Here is a 9,948-nt window from a genome sequence, read left to right on the forward strand (position 1 = left end):
GGTACAAATGTTACTTTAAAATATTGAGCACATTCTTAAATGATGCATTTTATCATGTATGTATATAGTATACAGTCATTATTGACCTTAGACTCTTCAGACAGATTTGACATTTCACTGTCCTCTGCCCTCAGCTGTAAAAACGTTTTACAAAATGCTAATTGACACAGTTTCAGAAATCTCAGGTGAATGTTCAAACAAGACACAGAATTTTTCAGAGAACTTGAACCATCCCAAATACTGAGTCAGAGGCTGAGATGGAAAGCTACAAGCAAGCAATGATAGGATTCTGCAAAAAAGGTCATTATCATAGCACATATGATAGGACATATACTGATGTTTTGGGAACACCTACTTGGAATTACATGTCCTTTAGTGCAAGGCATGACTTTAGCATAATAGTAGAATCAGATGACCACATTGGTCAGTCCTTAAATCCTCTCTGGCTGGATTTTCTGGACCCAAATAATGCATCAGATTAGTCAGCATAATAGCCTATCATTCCTTATGAGTAATTTAATACACATTCTTGAAAATAGCCTGCAGTAAGACTATTTTTATTGTAGATAAATCCCAAAATTATTCCAAGAAAGTTCCTAGCTATCTCACATGAAAATCTTCATGCTATCCTCTTCACAATCCTTGAGATTTTGTAACTGATTGTGTCTTGGTTATGTTTGCGACAGATGCAGGAAAACAGCCAGAAATGTGCTGGAACAAAAATTCCTCAATTATAATTCTCTTTGTAAAATGTGTGTATCATTCTCTTGAGTCCTGGACTTTGTCAGCGATGGTGTACCCACTTTTGTAGGACAGCTATTGTACAGGGAATGGCATTCTTTCCACCAGCTGTCAGAGGAGACTGACCATTTCTTTCTTCAGCAGTAATCCAGCCATGTCAGAGAATTGCATCAAATGGGAGCCCTGAAGGAATTTCAGACTGTTTTCATGTATTCCTGTCTAGATATATCTCAAATATTACACTTGAAATTGCTGTACTGAAAGAAACATGGATTTCTGTTCCACTCCTGTTTCCTGAATGAAGACATTATTATTTTTTTTTTCCATCTTTGCACACAGAAATAGTAGGAGAATGATATGTCTCTGGAATTAGAAGCAATCAATCATTTTTGCTGGCTGACCATTTGCAAAATAGCTTCAATAGGGATTCATTCATATTACAGTTCAAGATCATTTCTTTAAAAATGCAGGTGGATGGAATGTACTAATGGTCAACTGCATTTCTCTTCCAGATCTAGATAAATTGATCTTTATGTTATAAGTTAAAGAGTCTTTAATGCTGTTAACTGAAGAGGTTTAGTCAAGAACTTGTGCAATCCATGTAGTTTTGTTTCCTCTGTAGAAGGAAAAAACTAGCATGGAACAAACACCTGAAAAGTTAATTATTCCTTATAATACTCTCTGATAGAGTAAAATAATGATTTGCACATAGCAAATATTAAACAGCCCCAGTTCGTTCAACCCCTCCTCATATTTCCTGTTTTCTAGTCCCTTTATCAGCTTTGTTGCTCTTCTCTGCACACACTCAACTCAGCATCCTTTTATCCTTTTTGTAGTGAGGGGCCACAAACTGAACACAGAACTTGAGGTGCAGTCTCACCAGTGCTATGTACAGGGGGATAATCACTTCCCTAGTTCTTCTGACCACACTGTTTCTGATACAAGCCAAGATGCTCTTGGCCTTCTTGGCCACCTGGGCACACTGCTGGCTCATGTTCAGCCAGCTGCCAACCAGTACCCCCAGGTCCTTTCCTGCTGGACAACTTTCCAGACACTCTTCCCCAAGCCTATCTCACTGCATAGGGATGTTGTACCCTAAGTGCAGCACCTGGCATTTAGCCTTGTTGAATGTCATGTGATTGGATGTAGCCCATCAATCCAACCTATCCAGATCCCTCTGCAGAGACTTCTTACTCAACAGCAGATCAACACTCCCACCCAGCTTGATGTTGTCTGCAAACTTACTGAGGGTGCACTGCCATCCCCTCATCAATATTGTTGATAAAGATATGAAAGAGAACTGACCCTGGTACTGGGGAACACCACTATTGACCTGGGGAACACCACTATTGACCACATTTAACTCCATTCACCCTGTCATAGAAGGAGATCAGGTTAGTTAAGCAGGACTTGCCTTTCAGATACCCGCGCTGAGCGGGTCTGGTTACCTGGTTATCCTGTACATACCATGTGATGGCACTCAAACGATGTTCTCCATGACCTGCCCTGGCATTGAGGTCAGACTAGCAGGCATGTAATTCCCTGGATACTCCTTCCTACCCTTCTTGTAAATGGGTGTCACATTTTCCAATCTCCAATCAACTGGGACCTCCATGGTTAGCCTGGAGTTCCGGAAAATTATTGAAAGTGTCGAGACAAGCACTTCCACCAGCTCCTTCAGAGCCCTTGGGTGGACCCCATCCAGGCCCATAGATCTGTGAGCGTTCAAGTGGTGTAGTAGGTAACTAAGCATTTCCTCTTGGATCATACAGGCTTCATTCTGCTCTTTGCCTCTGTCTTCTAGCTGAGCGGGCTGGATACCCTGTGAAGAATTAGTCTTGCTAATAAAGACTGAGGTAGAAAAGTCATTAAGCACCTCAGCCTTTTCCTCATCTTTTGTAACTAGGTTTCCCCTAGCATCCAATAAAGGTTGGAGATTATCCATAGTCCTCCTTTTCATGTTTATGCACTTATAAAAACATTTTTAATTGTCTTTTACTGTAGTGGCCAAGTTACAGTTACTAGCTGGGCTTTGACCCTTCTAATTTCCTCCCTCTATAACCTCATAACCTCACTACCTATTTGTAGTCCTCCTGAGTTGCCTGCCCCTGAGTTCTATCTGATATATCTCATGTCAAATCAATGCAACATTGTTAATCAGAGAACAAATTTGTTTGCTGTGCTTTTTCCCCACTACAACTCATACACAGATACAACAGCAACCCTTCAAATTTCCTTTGGGCTTTATGATTCCCTTAAATGCTTTTAGGGTTCTCTCAAGATCCTTGCTCTTTTATATTGTTTGATATTGCTCCTAATTAAACATTTTGATCTCCATAACCAGGTACATTCAGAAAAATATGCTTCAGTATTGGCAGATTAACTGTATTCATAAAATATATAAGTATATAAAGCACAGGTAATAGCAATAAGGTGACACCCACAAGGCCACTAGAATGCAAGAGTGAAATCGTGGGTTAACATCAGAAGGATATTTATCTATAAATCAAAGTGCTTCTGTATCTTGTACAAAATCATATCTAAGACTGCCCAGTTTTAGTCAGATTGCTTCAGGGGAATCAATGTTGCTTACTTTGTGCTAGTCTGTGCAATACAAAATCCAATAATACTAATAATCCTTCTGTCGACAATGGTTCTTTCAACACCTGTAGATTATATATTAAGTGACTGATGCTTCTGGCATCTTGTGCGATAGACCTTCAGTCATGTTACTGTATCTTTAAACACCTTCAGAGTCACTATATTCCCATCTGGATGGCTGAGATCCAGAATTTCTTTCTTGCCACCTCTCTGTCTCACATGGAATTTTAGAGTTCTTGTGTCAACACAGAGGTAGATACTTTGCTAGGGACATACATCATTGAAGTCTTCCATACAAACCTCTGAGACACTATTCATATTTTTCAGGCCTTATTGAGTCTCATGGAGTATGGTTCCAGCTACAGGGTTTACTTCCAACACTTGGTCATAATGGTATGATTTCCATGTCCCCAAGGATCTAAGAAGGAACCCATAGATGTGTCCATATTAGTATTTTAGTTTAGATCAGGAATGTCTTTTGAAGTGAATGTCTCAATTGTCCCCACCTACAGCATCTCAAGTGAGATCATAGAATAGTCTTGGAATACATGAGCTAAATTCCTTTTGAATGAAACTAAACTGGAAGATGACTGCTGGGAGTGCACCTAATATATCCCAGCTGTTAAGAGGTGTTCAGTCTATAAGACCAGGTAGAGCTAGTCCAATGTAAAATCCATGAAATATCAGCACTAACAGATCTGGTTCTGTCACACCACACTACTGTAGACATTGGGTATAGGTCCTTAGCTCAAAAAGGTATCATTGCAACACTTGCTGGGATTTACTGGAAGTAATTTAAAGATTATAGTAGAGTCTATAACTGACAATTGTAAATCTTTTCAAGATCTTCTGATGCAATCTCTGCTAGAGATGTCTAATCTTTGCTAGGACATGTAAATACTCTGGTGTAGTCGTCTGAATTTAAAAAATAAAAAATAAAATAAAATAAAATAAAATAAAATAAAATAAAATAAAATAAAGCACTGTTTTCGTACCTCTTGCCTCTAATCTTAAACGAGTCTCATAGAAGCAGTTTATCTGAAAAGGACTTGGGGGTTCTGGTGGACAAGTTAAATTTAAGTCAACAAGTGACAATATAAGTCACAGTGGAATAGAAGGCTAACCACATACTGGGCTGCATTAGCAATAGTATAGCTGGCAGATTGAAGGGCACTTTTACACAACTTTGATTTTATTTGGATTAACGGAATAATTAGGAAGTTTTTTTACAACTCAGGCTATAAAAAGGCTAAGCTATTTGCCACTGCTGACATTCAGTAGGTACTTTTCTGTTATGTAGAATATGAGCTAAGTGTTAGGCCAACCATGAAGTTGTCACAAAATGGATCCGCTTCTTTCTCTGCAGCTGTGGATGGAAGGATTTTTCTTCCAGTGCCCTTGAGCAAGTATGCTGTAGCATAGTGGTTTTGTAGCATACAGCTGAGATGGAAACAGGACTTGAATCTTAAGTACAATAGAATCAGATCTTGTAACACATAATCACCACAAATATTTAGTTACTATCAAATAAATGTGTACTGCTAAAGAAAGGGGATTTCTGCTCATTTGTTAAAGAGAGAATGAATGAATGACTCTATTGTTAATTAGAATCAGATTGCAAAAAGTATTTTTACATTTGTATGAAGAAACTTCAAATTGAAAAGTCACTGTTCAGTCTTGCCCACAGTTGTATGCACATATTTTCTAAAATCAGCAAGTGTTAGCTAGCATTGCAGCAGATAAATGACATATATACATGTGTCTAGGGGCAAGACTGACCCCACAGGCTGTAAGACTTGCCACCACCTAACATTTCACATTCCATAGGTCTGGAGTGGATAAATCTAATTTACACTAACAAGCATGCCTTTAAATTTTAAAAAATCAGTTAACATTATGAGTGTTCTTCTATGTTGTTTAGCCTCCTATTTATAAAGCAAACTTTGACTTCCATTTCTATCAGCTCTTCATTCTGTATTCATTTCAATTTATTGTAATTTTCAGGTACACATCCAGGACATAACAAAGGTATGTGAGATAGGAATTTTCATCAGCAGGTTGTTTATACACCTATTGCTTATAGCATAGCACCCTTTCTCTTGTGCTTTACCCTTCTAATATATATATACTTTTGAGTGTATCTCAGACATCTGAAAGATGTGGACAGGTACAGCTGCTGAAGCTTTTGTAAAAAAAAAGACTGCCTCAATACTTTACACTCATCCTAAGGTCAAGCAGTTAGGGAATTTTCACAGCAAGAGCTTGGGCTTGCCAGTTATATGCTGCACCCTTTCATTATATACCCTCCATCTGTCCTCATCACCACAAATTTGTCAACATTATGCCTGTGTACTCAGCTAGATTTCATAGAAGTGGTCTACAAGATCTTCAGTAATGGCCTGCAAATGGAGTATATACAAAATGCACATCTGTGGCAAGGGCATTTCTGAAATCAATATTCTGGCTGTCAGGCAGGGGGCCCATGCCCAATGCCCTCACACATTTGAATGCACAATGGGGGCTGTGGCCTAACCTGCCTGTTTCACTTACAGTCATATAAGATGCTCAAGAATTGCATCACATAGATTATATCCAGTCTGCTCTTCATGAAACAGGCAAGTGTTCCCCTGCAGGGCTAGCTGAGGTTCTTTATTTTTTTTATTATTATTATTTTTTTTTTTAATACAAATTCTTCAGTTTTTAAACTTTTAGTTGTATTCTCCTGTTGCATCAATGTCAGAGTCATGCCCTCTGTGGTCTTCCTTTTAACCTTAGCCCGTATGTGTCCCTTCCATATTGTTACTTACTAAAACCATTAAATGTAGTAACAACATAACTATATAAAGACTACCCCAGAAAGCAAAAGTCTGTTTCATGCCTAACAGATTTTTAGGAGAACACTGAGATTATGTGATTGAGTCATGTTAGAATGGCATAGGCAAATTAATATAATTTTGGGGGACTGGAGCCAGAACAACTTAATTCAGGCCCAACACAGCCATGCCAATTACTTTCTTTAACAACAAAGCTGAAACATAGCAGATCTCCATCCTTTCTTTTTGTTCCTTCTCCAACACATAGTTTCTCTGCCAGTGAACAAACTGGCATATGCCAAAGTTGAGTCCGAACATGCAGAATCATGTAGATAGTAAAGATGTTACAGGAAACAAATTTTAAGCTTGAGATTGTGCAAACATGACATTGCAGATGTATCCTGAAAAACCAGTACAGCTTATGCTGCAGAACAGAGGTTACAGAGTGAAAACATGCTTTATTTAGAAGATAGCTGTCATTCTGAAGTACACTGACACATTTTGTGTCTATTGCTTTGTTATAACTGGTACTGTAAGAAGCCATGAGAGTAATTATATGGCATTGATGCAATCCACCCAGATACAGGAACACAGGAACAAACCTGTTTTTGGTTTGGGGGATTCTTTCTCAGGGATTCCATTTTGTTTAGGATGGGTTGATTTTGGCTTTTCTCCAAAGAACATCCTGAAGATTGACTGAAGTTTCTCTTCACTCAAAATTTACTTATTTCTTAAAAAGCATTAATTAAGCACATTCTTTTGAAAGAAATTATGAGACTACAACAACATTGCCAGTTGTTGGTGAACCAAAAGGTGAAATGAAAGAGAAGAAAAACCTCATGAATCAAGTATAAGCATAGATACTGTCTGGTTCTGAAAGACCATCAGTGGCAATCGTGGATTCTTATCAGGACTTTGGAAAGAAGGAAATTATCGAGTTATGACAGTCATCATTTGGGACATTCCCAAATTCCCAGATAACTTTCAAAGGCATAAGGCAGTTTTTTTGTTTGTTTGTTTCTTTGTTTTTTAGTGATAAACTGAATACAAGTTCCAGAAATGAGTAATAATCTTACTCTACCGAAACTCTGATTTCTTCAAATTACTCTTCATTGTTTGCACAAATTGTCTTAAATTTATTTTGGAAAGTTTACAGAGCTGGGTAGTTGAAAGAGGCCTTTCCCTGTATGGGAATCAAATACCCTGCCCACACTCCTTTAAAAGATGCTTTTCTTCTATGTAATACTTAAAGATAGGGTAGGCAATTTGTAAGCCAGAAAAACATTGGCTAATGATCCTAGAACTGCTGTTTGTCTGTAACTAGTTTGTCTTAACAGCCTAGAAAGCATTAGTTATGATTAATTAGAGGTAAGCTGATTGTGCAGCCCTGATCAACCTGAACTATTAGTGTTTTAGAAGCAAATAGCACAGTACCGTAATAATGATTATATTGATTGTACCTACGCTTTAAAAAGTTTATTTACACTTAGACATGTTTCCCACACAAATTACTGTGAAGGAGTGCTATTGTCAGAGACACCTAGAAAAGCAAACATTTATATATGAGTCTGTATGGCCACAGTAAAGATATTCTATATGAATAGGCAATTATCTACCTGTTACTTAGTTTTCTAGTGTTTCTGAGTTTAATTAAAATAGATAAAATATTTTGCTGCTGCACTAGTAAAATAGTTCCATTTTTTTCAAATGGAGAGGAAAGGGTATTGCACTATAGAAGTATATTGATAATACACATAACATTTATTTGTATATAATCACTTTCCCTGACTGCTTCCCTAAGCCTTTCAGGGAGCAGTTAAAAAAATATAATAATAATAATAATAAAGGCATATTTATAGTTATGAATCATTATATTTAATTACTAGGATTTCAAATTAATTTGAATTTCATTTCATTGGGCTTTGCATATAGTGCGTTTAGCTATCTGTTTCCCCTGAAAAACAAAACGATCAGGCAGTTTATTAAATGCCATAAAAATAAATCTGAGTTGCATTTTCCTTTTCTGAACCATTCTTTATATTTGTGTTATGAAGTTTATCATGTTACATATGATTTTGGATGTGTGAAAATAGTTTTAGCAACTGCTTTATACAAAAATAAACAGCAGTAGAGCCAGTTTGCCATAGAATTATCTAGTTAGCCCAATGGTTTCTGTAGAGCTCCGGAATGCAGGATTTGTCTGTAAATATTTTAGTTGAGGTTTTAATTTAACTATATACATGAACTGCATGAACCTTGGCACTTGACAACTTCTGAGAAAAAGCTATCATTAAGTAATACTGGACTGTAAATATTCACATGTTGTAAGGATATTGCATCAAAGCTGTCATTTGGAAAGCATATCAGCATTGCAGTTCTGTTTTAGAAACCAACAGGATGCTATCTAAGTGTTTAACCAGCTGAAAGCTATCAGAGTTCCTCCAAACAAACATTGTTTGAATTAATACATTATTTCCAAACGAGTTACATTGGCAAGGCATATAGTGACATGTGGTTTAGAAAAATAAACCTAAATAAAATGAAAACAGAAGCAGCAGGAACTCTGTTTGAGACTTGTATGAACTCTGTGTGGATTTTATCTCATATGGTAAATGACTGAAAATTAGAAGTAATATTCTAAGGAGAAAAGGTTGACATAAAGAAAAAATTGAACATAGTGGAAGCACCCATTAGGTTAAGACTTCAAGTATGGAAGTCAATGTGTGGTAACATGTCAATGAAACTGCTAGGACATATTGTATGGGCACTATTAAGTTCTGTTAATACTACTGGCATCTGTTTAAACATAATTCCTTTATATGTGAGACCTAATCCAAAGACCAGCAATGTCAAAGGTCTGTTTATCAGTTTTATGATTTCTAAATGCAAAAAGGTGAAGAGGCTGTGAGTATTACGTGATGGTCAAGAATAAATGATTAAAGATCTCATTAAAAAAAAAAATAAATATGTAAATCATTTAATAATTTCTGGCTTTATCTAGTTTCTCTGTTCCTGAGTCTTCCAGTTTTATTTTGACACATGGTATTCTCTGATAAATTACTTGTCGTTCAGAGACAACTGCTGGTAGCTTAGACATATGAATAAAATAGGACTATGATAATAACAGGAAATTGCTTAGGTACAGATTGCAGATTTATATATATAAAGACCATCACCACAGGATCTGATCATTGTAAAGACCTGTTCTCAGAACACCTTATAAGTTAAGAAAAAGCAGTCAGTATTTTTTTGAATAAAGAGTTAAGACTCATCAAATATATGTGTATACATATACGTATATTAGGATGCTGATGGGTTAGGGTTATGCATACCTGGGGAATGAATCTACAAACCCACATTTCCTTCAAGGTATTTATTCTATGCAAGTACGGCTCATTTAGCAAAACTTTGAGCTCTGTTCCTTTGGTCTGCAACTTGCAGAATCAAATTATTATGTGTTTTCCTAAAAATATCAATGCATTAATGTGAATAGATCTGGACAAGTCTATACATGAGCACCTACTGAGCAATGGCTAAACATCTTTACTATTAAATATACACTCAGTGTCTACTCACTGTTAAATATATAATGGTGTGTTTGTCGAGGCCAAGACACAACATGGTCTTCAGAACTCTTCTGCACTTTGATTCTATCTAGTAAATCATGAGGTTTTGCTCTTCCCGATTTTTTCATGAATTACTTTTTTTTCTATGGAAGCAAATACGAAGGAGGGATGGAGGGACGGTGGAAGGAAAGGAAGGAAGGAAGGAAGGAAGGAAGGAAGGAAGGAAG

The sequence above is a fragment of the Oxyura jamaicensis genome, chromosome 1, assembly GCF_011077185.1.
Source record: "Oxyura jamaicensis isolate SHBP4307 breed ruddy duck chromosome 1, BPBGC_Ojam_1.0, whole genome shotgun sequence".
Lineage (NCBI taxonomy): Eukaryota > Metazoa > Chordata > Aves > Anseriformes > Anatidae > Oxyura > Oxyura jamaicensis.